Genomic DNA, 12084 nt, shown 5'->3' on the forward strand with positions numbered 1-12084 from the left:
TAGTGGGTGTGTTAGGAACTAATTTTAGTGCTTTTCTTCAGAAGTAATAAATACCTGTTTTGGACAATAAGAAGCCTTGGATCCTACATCTACGGGAGCGCAAATAGCCTGGTATAAAGTTTATTGGATATATCTTTCAACATATGGAATAGAGAGAGAGAGAATGTTTTACTGATCGGTGAGGTTCACAATGTTTCTTGGAGATGGTGTTAATTTTACATTTAATTTTATTAAATATACAGTACATACATTTAATTCTGGACCTTGTGTCTATTCTATTATGTTTTGCTGTTTTGCATTCTACTCTGTGAAGATTTAATCTTTATTTTACAATATCCATGTTGTTGTTTCCACATTCTTGGCAAGAATTAGAGAAGACATGCTGAATAGCAGTAACTTACCATGTGGATTTGCCACGGAGATTTTCATCGGATTTCATGGTATAGTCTGTTAAATGTGCAGTTCATGGCAAGGTCATAGGTCACCCTTGCATGTACAGAAGACACCTGCCTTTCACTGGGATAGGAAGTAACACTCATATTTAATTTTATTGACAGAGTGAGATTTGTTCAATGCAGTTTAGGTGTTGATTGCTTGATATACATGCTTTCTCGCCAGTTTGAATCCTTAGCACTTAAAATATATATGCAATGTATTTGTGTGTATATACTGTAGATATATATATACTTATATAATATTTAATTAGCGGGAGTGCAGCTGCTGGAGTGACATGCATATGGCACTAAAGCATCATATTTTACACTAGCAAGCAGTGTGTAAGCAGCAGCGGAGGTGGCATTATCCTATGGAGAACCGACCCATCCTTGCTTGTTTTCTCTAGTGAATACCATTCACGCTGTACAGTGCTTGGCTGTGAACAATTTCCTCTACAGGATGTTGAGCCTTGTTGAAATGCTGGTAGTGCTCCTCCTTTTACTTCTCTCACAAAGAAGCCTATATAGGTCCTGCTGCTGAGATATTATTCTACAGTAATTTCAGGGAACTATTTGGGAAAGGTCCATTTTGGTTCCAGCACGACTGTATCCTTGTGCCCAAAGCAATGTCTGTGAAGGCATAGTTGAGTGGGATTGGAAAGAACTAGACAAGCGACCTGACTTCAACCCCATCATACACTTTTGGAATTAACTAGAATGGAGATTGCAGTCAGGCCATCTCGTCCAACATTAGTGTCTGACTTCACAAATTCTCTCCTAAACGGTTAAAAATTCTCAACATGCACTAGAAAGATATTACAATTTTGAGAGTCCTCAGTGGTTCATACGTTTTAACCCCTTTCCTAGGTTGGGCATAATGGTACGCCCACGTTGGAATACCTCCCTTTGATGTGGACTCTTGCGCTGTCCACATCTTTCCTGGTACATGCCAGCTGTTTGAACAGTTGACGTGTGCCTCAGACAGCCGTGGGTGGAATCGCAATCCACCTGTGGCTGTTAGCCCGAAAAAATGCGGCTGTCAATCTCTGACAGCGGCATTTAACTCATGCTTCTGGCATGCGCGTTGGAAATCCCACCCATCGGTAACCCAGTCACGTGATCGCGGGTCACCAATTGGTTGGTGTGACAACCAGAGGTCTCCAGTAGACGTCTTGTTTGTCATAGTCAAATTGCTATGATCATCGCCCAATGCCCCTCACCCAGCCCCAAATCACGAAAAATGGGCACGCTAAGGCTCTCTGAAAATGGTGCCTTTTTTTTTCTTTTTACCAGTTTTTTTTTCCTCACTTAAATACAAAAGAACCTAGACATGTTTGTTGTCTATGAACTCATATTGACCTGTAGAATTATAATGGCAGGTCAGTTTTAGCATTTAGTGAAGAATTACACTTTTTTTTTCAAATTCACCTCACTTGGAATTTTTTTTCCGGGTTTCCAGTACAATATATGTAAAAACCAATCATGTCATTCAAATGTATAACTTGTCCCGCAAAAAACAAGCCCTCACATGGCCATTTTGACCAAAAAATAAAAAAGTTATGGCTCTGGGAATAAGCGGAGCAAAAAGCTAAAACGCAAAAACGAAAATACCTTCGGTTGTTAAGGGGTTAATGGTTAGCTGTAAAGATGTTAATAAATAAGAAGCTTTTGAGACTACTCAGGTCTCTTCATCAGAAAATACAGATGGAAAGCACTCCTTGAGCAACTCAACAAATTATTGAGTAGAGGTAAGTGTCTTCTGCTCACCTGGATAGGTTGTGCAGCAACAGGCACAACACTGTGAATTGCAGATTAATCCTCCACAGCTGCAGTTGTGCCCTCTGAAACTCCATGAGAGATCCAGAATGGAATTCAGATAAGGGAAACAAAAATTGGGCTTCCTGAATAGCTGCTAAGGATCCAAGGAAACAATTCTAATGTTTAAAACGTTAATATTTATTGAGCTACGGCGTCATGCTGGTACAGCTCCTTCATCATGCTCATACAGACTGAATAATACATGCCATCATTTATACCATCCCTATTGACTTCACAATTTTGGTGTTTGGTTGACATCACAATTCTGATTAACTCACCTGTGTTGAATATTTACATCAAATGATGATAACCCATACCAATTTTGTAGCCCTGCAGACATGTATAAATTCATTACCTTCCAATAGCAATTGTATGTCCATACAGACATCATATCCATAAAAAAATCTTTTAGTATGGTTGCAGGCAACAAAATTGTGAATTGAATATTGAATCCTTTATAGGAAATATTTAGTTGTTTGTAACCATACTAAAATATTTTTATGGGTATAATGCCGTGAAAATAAAAAAAATCACATTTTTCCCACCAAAAATGTTTTTAGCCCCAAATTTTGTAATTTCACAAGAGTAACAGGAGAAAACGAACCCTGAAATTTGTTATGCAATTTTACCGATACCCCATATGTGGTCAAAAACTACTTTTGAGGCACATTGCAAAGCTCAGAAGGGAAGGAGCATCATATGGTTTGAGGGTGTCAAGTTACATTGGCCTGAGGTGCCAGAACAGCACAACACCCCATAAGTGACCCAATTTTACAAGCTACGCCTCTCAATTAATTCATCTAAGGGTGCAGTGATCGTCTTGACACCATAGATGTATCACAGAATTTTATACCAGTGAAGAAAAAATAATTATTTTTACCACCAAAATTTTGTTTTAGCCCCAAATTTTACATTTTCACATAAGTAGGTAAAAATGGCACAACAATTTGTCCTACAATTTCTACTGAACGTGACAATACGCCATATGTGGCTGTACTGCTTATCCACACAGCAAGAAGCGAAGTGCTATTTGCCGCCTGGAGCACAGATTTTCCTAGAATAGTTTGCGGACTCCATGTACAGAGCCACTCAAGTGATCCTGTTTTGGAAAATATACCCCTTTGGGAATTTATCTACAGATATAGTGATGATTTTGACTTCATGGATGTTTTCCAGAAACAGGCAGCAATGGATGTTGCTGAGTGAAAATTGAAAACATTGTAGTGACCAGTGTGCTGTAGTGACCAGTACTTTATTATTATTATTATTATTATTTATTTATAAAGCACCATTGGTTCCATGGTGCTGTACATGAGAAGGGGGTTACATACAAATTACAGATATCACTTACGGTAAACAAACTAACAATCACAGACTAATATAGAGGGGAGAGAGGACCCTGCCTTTGCCGGCTTACATTCTACAGGATAGTGGGGAAGACGACAGGTTGGGGGGTTGCAGCAGCTCCAGTGATGGTGAGGCGGTAGCTCCAGTAGTGGTGAGGAGGCAGTGGGGATCATTGCAGGCTGTAAGCTTTCCTGAAGAGAAGGGTTTTCAGGTTCCATCTGAAGGATCCGATTGTGGTTGATAGTCGGACGTGTTGGGGCAAAGAATTCCAAAGGATGGGGGCTATTCAGGAGAAGTCTTGGAGGCGGTTGGGCGAGGAGCGAATAAGTGTGGAGGATTGAATGAGGTCTTGGGAGGACCAGAGAATTATGTGAGGGAAGATATCTGGAGATTAGTTCAGAGATATATGAAGGAGACAGGTTATAGATGGCCTTGTAGGTCAGTATTAGTAATTTGAATTGGATACACTGAGGAAATGGGAGCCAGTGAAGGGATCTGCAGTGGGGAGGAGCGGAGGAGTAGCGAGTAGAGAGATGAATTATTCGGGCAGCAGAGTTAAGGATGAACTGGAGATGTGCGAGGGTGTTAGCAGGGAGGCCACAGAAAAGGATGTTGCAGTAGTCGAGGCTGGAGATGATGAGGGCATGAACAAGCATTTTAGTAGATTGAGGGTTGAGGATAGGACAGATTCTGGAAATATTTTTGAACTAGAGGTGACAGGAGGTGGATAGAGCTTGGATGTGCAGTTTGAAGGACAGGGCAGAGTCAAGGGTTACTCCAGGGCAGCGGACCTCCAGTACGGGGGAAAGCATGATGTTGTCAATTGTTATAGATAGGTCAGTTAAGGAAGATCTGTTAGATGGAGGAAAGATGATCTGTTCAGATTTGTCCACATTGAGTTTGAAGAAGTGGGACGAGAAGGAGGATATAGCTGATAGACACTCTGGGATTCTGGGGAGCAGAGAGGTGGCATCTGGGCCAGAGAGGTAGATCTGAGTATCATCGGCATAAAGGTGGTACTGGAATCCGTGGGACTTTGAGTTGCCCCAGGCCAAGTGTATAGGTTGAGAAGAGTATGGGTCCTAGAACAGAGCCTTGGGGGACTCCAACAGAGAGAGGGTGGGATGAGGAGGTAGTGTGGGAGATGCTGATTGTGCGGTTGTAGAGGTATGAGGAGATCCAGGATAGGGTGAGGCCTTTGATGCCAAAGGAGGAGAGGATCTGTAGTAGGAGGCAGTGGTCAACTGTGTCGAAAGCAGAGGACAGGTCTAGAAGGAGGAATATAGAGTATTGTCCTTTAGCTTTGGCTGTAGATAAGTCGTGAGTAATTTTGGTCAGGGCTGTCTCAGTGGAATTATGGGGACGAAAACCAGATTGTAGATTGTCAAAGAGCAAGTTAGATGAGAGATGGGAGGAAAGTTCAGCGTGGACTTGCTGTTCCAGGAGTTGGGAAGCGAATGGGAGCAGCGATATTGGGCAATAGCTGGACTTAGCGGTTGGGTCGAGGGTTGGCTTTTTAAGGATAGGCGTGATTGTGACATGTTTGAAAGCTGAAGGGAAGGTACCAGAAGTGCACAAGTGTTGAGGTTTGTTTTGGAGAGAAGATAAGCAAGCTCCCTTTGATTTTGGATAAGGAGGTTATGGGGTTTGGACATTGATCTGGTATACAAAGGGGTTCTGGTGGTTGATCAATAAAGACTTGACGTGTTTGGTCTATCTTGTTTTAGAAGTGTGTGGCAAAGTCCTCGGCAGAGATTAGGGAAGTCCGAGGGGGCAGTGGTGGGCGGAGGAGGGAGTTAAAAGTATTGAAGAACTGTTTGGGGTTGTGGGATAAGGAAGATGCAAGGGATGTAAAATAGGCCTGTTTAGCAGAGGTGAGGGCAGATTTGAATGCAAGTGTTGCTTTTTTGAGTGCAGTGAAGTCGTCTTGTGAATGCGTTTTCTTCCAGCACCGTTCTGCAATTCTGGATGCTTGCCGAAGCTTTTTAGTGATGTTATTGTGCCAGGGTTGTCTATTGATTTGTTGCACGCTTATGCATGACAGGGGCGACCGAGTCGATGGCCAGCTCATGCTTTTGGAGACATGAACCCATAAATTAGGTGGGCTCTCATCGCTACAGAAATGCCAAATGTGGGTGTTAAATGTGGTTTAGACATACTGGAGCACAGAAGAGAAAAGGCATTTAAATTTGAGAGCGCAGAATTTGCTGAATTTCTTTTTAGTGGCGAGGAGCCATTTCACTTTTCCAGAGCCTTTGTGCTGCCAGTAACATGGAAGCCCACTTTATTTCCGTTAACAGATGATGGACCTGAGTGGGGACTTGCTTTTTTGTGGATTAAGTTGACGCTTTTGTTAGAAACATTTTACATAACATTTAGGATCACATTTATCCTGCACTCTACGCTGAGCACTTACATTGGGGTTTACATCTCTGAGTGACTTGACAGACGAAACCCCCGATGGATCCATTCACTATATTGAGGCAGCAGAGTAACTTTGGACTGACACCGCCGGATCACAGGCCAGACGGATCCACAGTGCCTCCACCTGCCTCATTATAGGGGATCTTCGCTGGGAGTTCTGTCTGAATCACGTATTTCAGAGATCTAACGGAAAGTCCTGAGTAAGCGCACAGCACAGGGCACAAGATAAATGTGTGCCGAGCCTTATTGCGGTGAAGATTTGGTTTTATTTATTTTTTACGCCGTTCCTTGTGCGGTATAAGTGATATGGCGACTTTATTTTTCTGGTCGATGCGATTACAGCGATACCAGATTTATATTGGGTTTTTAAGCCATTGAGGATTTTTTTTTTTTACAGTGTTCCGCGTATAGTAAAATTGATAAGGCAGCTTTATTTTTTGGGTCAGTACGATTACAGCAATACCCCATATATACAGTATGTTTTTTTAATGTTTTGTTGCTTTTACACAATAATTATTTTATAGAAAAAATAATTATTTTTGCATCGCTTTATTCTGAGAGCTATAACTTTTATTTTTCTGCTGATTGAGCTGTATTGCAGCTAGTTTTTTTATGGTGTTTACTAAAGGGGTTAATTAGCGAGACAGTTTTATAGGGCAGGTCATTCCAGACTTGGCGATACCAAATATCTGTACTTTTTTTTTTACATAAGTAAATGTATTTATTGGATTAAAATTGTTATTATCACATAGTGCACAGCGCGCACAGATACAGCAGGGACTAGCCCCCGCCCCTGAATTGAGTGTCATCAATGACTCTTTGTTTCAGGGAGCTGGCAGGGGCTGTGCCAGTGAACACAGCCACTGCCCCCTGTTTACACTTTGTTTGGGTTTACCAGCATGCACTGACATACTCAAACAAAGCGTGAAATAAGGAAGAAAATGAAGTAGGGAAAAAAATAACGTAGCAGTTACATAGTGTAGTTAGGAAATTTTTAATTCAAGTATGTTAGAAAATAATGAAAAAAAGAGATTTGATCCTCCAGCTCCTTGTTAAAAAAAAAAAAAATCAACATTTATTTAATCCATGTTAAAACAAACGAATGCTCCTGGACAGCACGTGAGCAGACAATTTCTCGTCTGCTCGTGACAAGAAATTGACAAGCGACGTGCTTCAATCTCTGCAGCACGGTAAGACACAGCCATTACACAGTACACAGCAGGGGCACATTTATAAGATTATCTCAGCACACAATTTTTTTTTAAACACATCCAATTGTGGAAATGATAAATCAAACATCTATTGATTAAAATGTTGATTACAATTAACTTTGTTTGTGGAAACCCACTTTAACAAAGAAAAATCCTTCCAATTTCATGTGCTTGGCAATGGCACCACATAGAAGAGAAATGTCACAAGACTTGAGATAATTTCTTTACACAAGAAAGGTGACGGCTACAGGATCACTGATAACGGGGTTAGAATATCAATATATTCATAATTATTATTAATAATTTGTAGTCAATTCTCATTTTATTAAAGTCCATGAGAATTGTCTACTTTTCCTCTTTTTCTTTGTCCTAACATATTAGTTACTTTACTCTATGTCAAAAGCAATAATAAAGGATTTTGGGGATATGTCAAAAGTAAAAGAAAAGTCAAAGATGCTATAGGATTTTTACAGGATGAAAATGATGAAATGGTAAGACAGGATGTTGAGAAGGCTGAACTTTTAAATTCCTATTTTGCATCTGTTTTCTCTCAGAAAGGAAATGTAACATCAACTGTTATTCACTGTCCTATTAAGGGAATAGAAGAATCCAGGATATCTATAAACAGAAAGATAGTGAGGAAACACTTAGCTAACCTAAATGTATTCAAGTCTCCAGGTCCAGATGAATTACACCCCAGAGTACTGAAGGAGATAGCAGAAGAAATTTTTGAACCCCTCTCCATAATCTTTGAAAATTCTTGGAGAACAGGAGAAGTGCCAGAAGACTGGAGAAGAGCAAATGTTGTTCCTATCTTCAAAAAGGGGAAGAAGGTGGACCCAGGCAACTATAGGCCGGTGAGTCTGACTTCTATACCAGGAAAGATCTTTGAACAAATTATTAAACAACATGTATGTCAATACCTGGATAAGAATGAAGTGATTAAACAGAGTCAGCATGGGTTTGTAACTAATAAGTCATGTCAGACTAATTTAATTTCCTTCTATGATGGTATTACTGATTGGGTGGATCAAGGAAATGCTGTAGATATAGTATATCTTGACTTCAGCAAAGCATTTGACAAAGTCTCTCATACAATCCTTATTGAAAAAATGACTAAGTATGGAATGGACAAGGCAACTGTTAGGTGGATTCATAACTGGCTTAGTGATCGGACCCAAAGAGTGGTCGTAAATGGCTGCACATCCAGTTGGAAGAATGTCTCAAGTGGGGTACCACAGGGCTCTGTCCTGGGCCCTGTATTGTTCAACATCTTTATCAACGATTTAGATGAAGGAATTGAGGGTAAACTGATTATATTTGCTGATGACACAAAGCTAGGAGGGATAACTAATACTAGAGGAGAGAGAGAGAGGATTCAAAAAGATTTAAATAAACTGGAGAAGTGGGCAGCAACTAACAGAATGGTTTTTAACAGGGAGAAATGCAAAGTACTACATCTGGGCAATAAAAATGAAAAAAGCATATATAGAATGGGAGGAATAGGGCTAAGTGACAGCACATGTGAAAAAGACTTGGGTATACTAATAGATCACAGACTGAATATGAGTCAACAGTGTGATGCAGCAGCAAAAAAGGCAAATGCAATTCTAGGATGTATTAACAGAAGCATACAGTCTAGATCACGTGAAGTAATTATTTCCCTCTACTCCTCTTTGGTCAGACCTCATCTGGAATATTGTGTCCAATTTTGGGCACCACATTTTAAAAAAGACATCAACAAACTGGAGCAAGTTCAGAAAAGAGCGACCAGAATGGTGACCGGTCTGCAAACCCTGTCTTATGAGGAAAGGTTGCAGGATTTGGGAATGTTTAATTTGCAAAAGAGAAGACTGAGAGGAGACTTAATAGCTGTCTACAAATATCTAAAGGGCTGTCACATTGTAGAAGGATCAACTTTATTCTCATTTGCACAAGGAAAGACTAGAAGCAATGGGATGAAGCTGAATGGGAGGAGACACAGATTAGATATTAGAAAAAACTTTTTGACAGTTAGAGTGATCAATGAGTGGAACAGGCTGCCACGAGAAGTGGTGAGTTCTCCTTCAATGGAAGTCTTCAAACAGAGGCTGGACAGACATCTAACTGGGATGATTTAGCGAATCCTGCTTTGAGCAGGGGGTTGGACCAGATGGCCAGGAGGTCCCTTCCAACTCTACGATTCTATGATTCTATGATTCTCTTTGTTGTATTGCACATGCATGCAATGATTCATGACATTTTGTTATTATAAAGTATAACAAGTTTATATGCTAACAAAACTGTCATAACACTGTATAATATTATCACATATCAATACATACATGAATCAATATAGAATAAATTATTCACAATTGTAATATATGAGAACTACCAGTAAAATTCCCTTCACTTACTCACCCACTTATAAAGACACACACAAAAAAATACATACACATCTCTTTTCCTACCATGTGACAGTGCAGAACTATCCTCTGGAGGGGACAGGGAAAAAAAATAGAAGAGTCGTAAGAAGTGATAATGGGCAGGGGGAAGACGGGGTTAATGTGAGAAGCTGTAGGAGACAGGCGCAAAGGGTGAATAAACCTGGGGTTTAGGGAAGTAGAGAAGTAGGAGGAACCATGGACTAAGTAGATACTCAAGGTGAAGAGAGGAGCACTTCCAGTGGGTGAATAATAGCAATTTATTCTTCAAGCGTTTCTGGCGTCTTACAAGCCCTTAATCATAGTATGTTGGTATAATTACAATAGTCTCATTTTAAACTGAACAGGATCAATCACAGTGTACCCATGAATGATGTACAGTACACGTTAGCATTAAGAAAACGTGCATACAACATACATTTACCTAATGGGAAATATGCAATTTCAAATATATAAAAAGGTTACTTTCATAATTCATGCCCTTTGGATGCTTGGTATCTAATTTTAGTATCCAAAAAGCCTCCTGCAACATTAGATGCTTTTGCCAGCTGCCCCTCTAGGAGGGTAAGGAACTTTTCCTTTCCCAAAGAATTTAAAGTGCGTTATACCACAGTTGTGTACAGTGACAAAATGTTTGTAGTAATTGAGATAAAGCAGCACCTAACGACATGTAGCATACCTTCTGGGGGTTAATCAGCAGACCAGCAGTATGTGAGCTTTCATGATCACAGGTGCAGCACCTAAAACGAACAGCGTTGTGAAAAATCCAAGCCAGAGAGAAATGAAAAGGTGGCACTTCATGATTCAGCAAAACAGCTTTTCTTTATGCAGGACAATCAATACATGAATGCATGTGAGCGGGTACAGAGGTGGACAATGGCCGTTGTACGTCGATGAGATGCTTCAACGGGTTCAAGTATGGCAGGAAGTGGATAGGCGGTCCCTTTTATGGAGACAACGCCTTCTTAACCACCCCACTGTAACAACAATTAAAAAAAGATATTTTATTTAAAATCAACAATCAGAAAATTGCAAAAAAGACTGACATATCGATCTTATCATTAAAGCCACATAGACCTTGTGCATTCGTGCATGTTATTCATCTGGACTCCCTAGGTAGAATTGTCTTTTTTAGATGACCACCTTGGTTTGGTAGAGACACCCCTTCTATCCCAGAAAAGCTAAGTACCTTTGGGTCTGAATTATGTACATCGCATATATGCTCTATTAAGCGCATTGACCCTCTCCCTAAGGAGACTGATTTAAAATGTTCCCTGAACCTTATGAAAAGGGGTCTAATAGTTTTTCCTATATAGAACCTATTACATGGGCAGAAGATGACATAAACAACAACCTGAGTTCTACAGGAATTAAATTGATTGACATAAAGTAATATTCCACCTATAGAAATGTAATTCGTTTTTAATTGAAAATGACAGACATGACGAGCCACATTTGGATTTCCCTTTATTGTGGAATTTTTTAACCACTTCTTTTGGGGTAACTTTAAACGGTTTCGGACCAAATTATCTTTCATATTTGAACACCGTCTATAAGTAATTAATGTTTTTTTCCTGAACTATATCTCTTATATTTTTATCTGAAGAGTTTATAATTATGGCAGAGCGTATCGCTTTGGCCATAGAACTCTCTCAGCACTATATGTGCTGGACCATGCTTCTGAGCTCACATCACCGCAGCTAATAATCACGATAACACATACACACATGGTCAAAATTTTTGGTACCCCTCGTTTATTGACAAAAACACACAATGGTCACAGAATTATCTTGAATCTGACAAAAGTAATAAATCAAAAATCTATGAAAATGAACAAATGAAAGTCAGACACTGCTTTTCATCCATGCTTCCATAGAATTTAAAAAAAAATAAAACTCATAAAACTCATGAAATAGGCCTGGACAGAAATGATGATACCCTTGAAAATAATGTGACAAAAGGTACATGTTAAATCAAGGTGTGTCCACTAATTAGAATCTCAGTTATTAATGTGACTATTGTGGGTTTTTCTGTCATTAAACGAGGGTTACCAATAATTGTAACCACATGTGTATCTCCCCTCAAAGACCCATCCGGCGGCCATCTTACATACCCCCCTCTACCCAAATCTGGCCGGCTTGGCACCTTCTGTCATCAAACAATAGACTTTCAACAGAGCGTCAGCATTGCCATGCAGTTTACCTGGCCTATGCTCTACATGGAAGTTAAAATCCTGAAGTGTTAGGAACCACCTGTTTACTCTGGCATTGTTCCCCTTCTTTTCAAGCATCCACAACAGTGGGGCATGGTCTGACACTAGTCTGAACTTCCTGCCTAAGAAGTAGTATCTTAGAGTTTCTAACTCCCACTTGATGGCCAAATATTCCTTCTCCACTATGAAGTAATTCTTCTCGCAGGAGAACAACT

General features: G+C 40.0%; 1 protein-coding gene across 6 annotated transcripts in view; it reads left to right on the forward strand.

Moving 5' to 3' along the window:
* The window catches only part of LOC141057367 (PMS1 protein homolog 1-like), a 330907-nt gene that overhangs the window by 116362 nt on the left and 202461 nt on the right, over window positions 1-12084 (forward strand). The window lies entirely within an intron of this gene.

This window comes from Dendrobates tinctorius, unplaced genomic scaffold (assembly GCF_039654945.1).
Source record: "Dendrobates tinctorius isolate UK_male_01 unplaced genomic scaffold, ASM3965494v1 ptg000204l, whole genome shotgun sequence".
In the NCBI taxonomy this organism is placed as follows: Eukaryota; Metazoa; Chordata; class Amphibia; order Anura; family Dendrobatidae; genus Dendrobates; species Dendrobates tinctorius.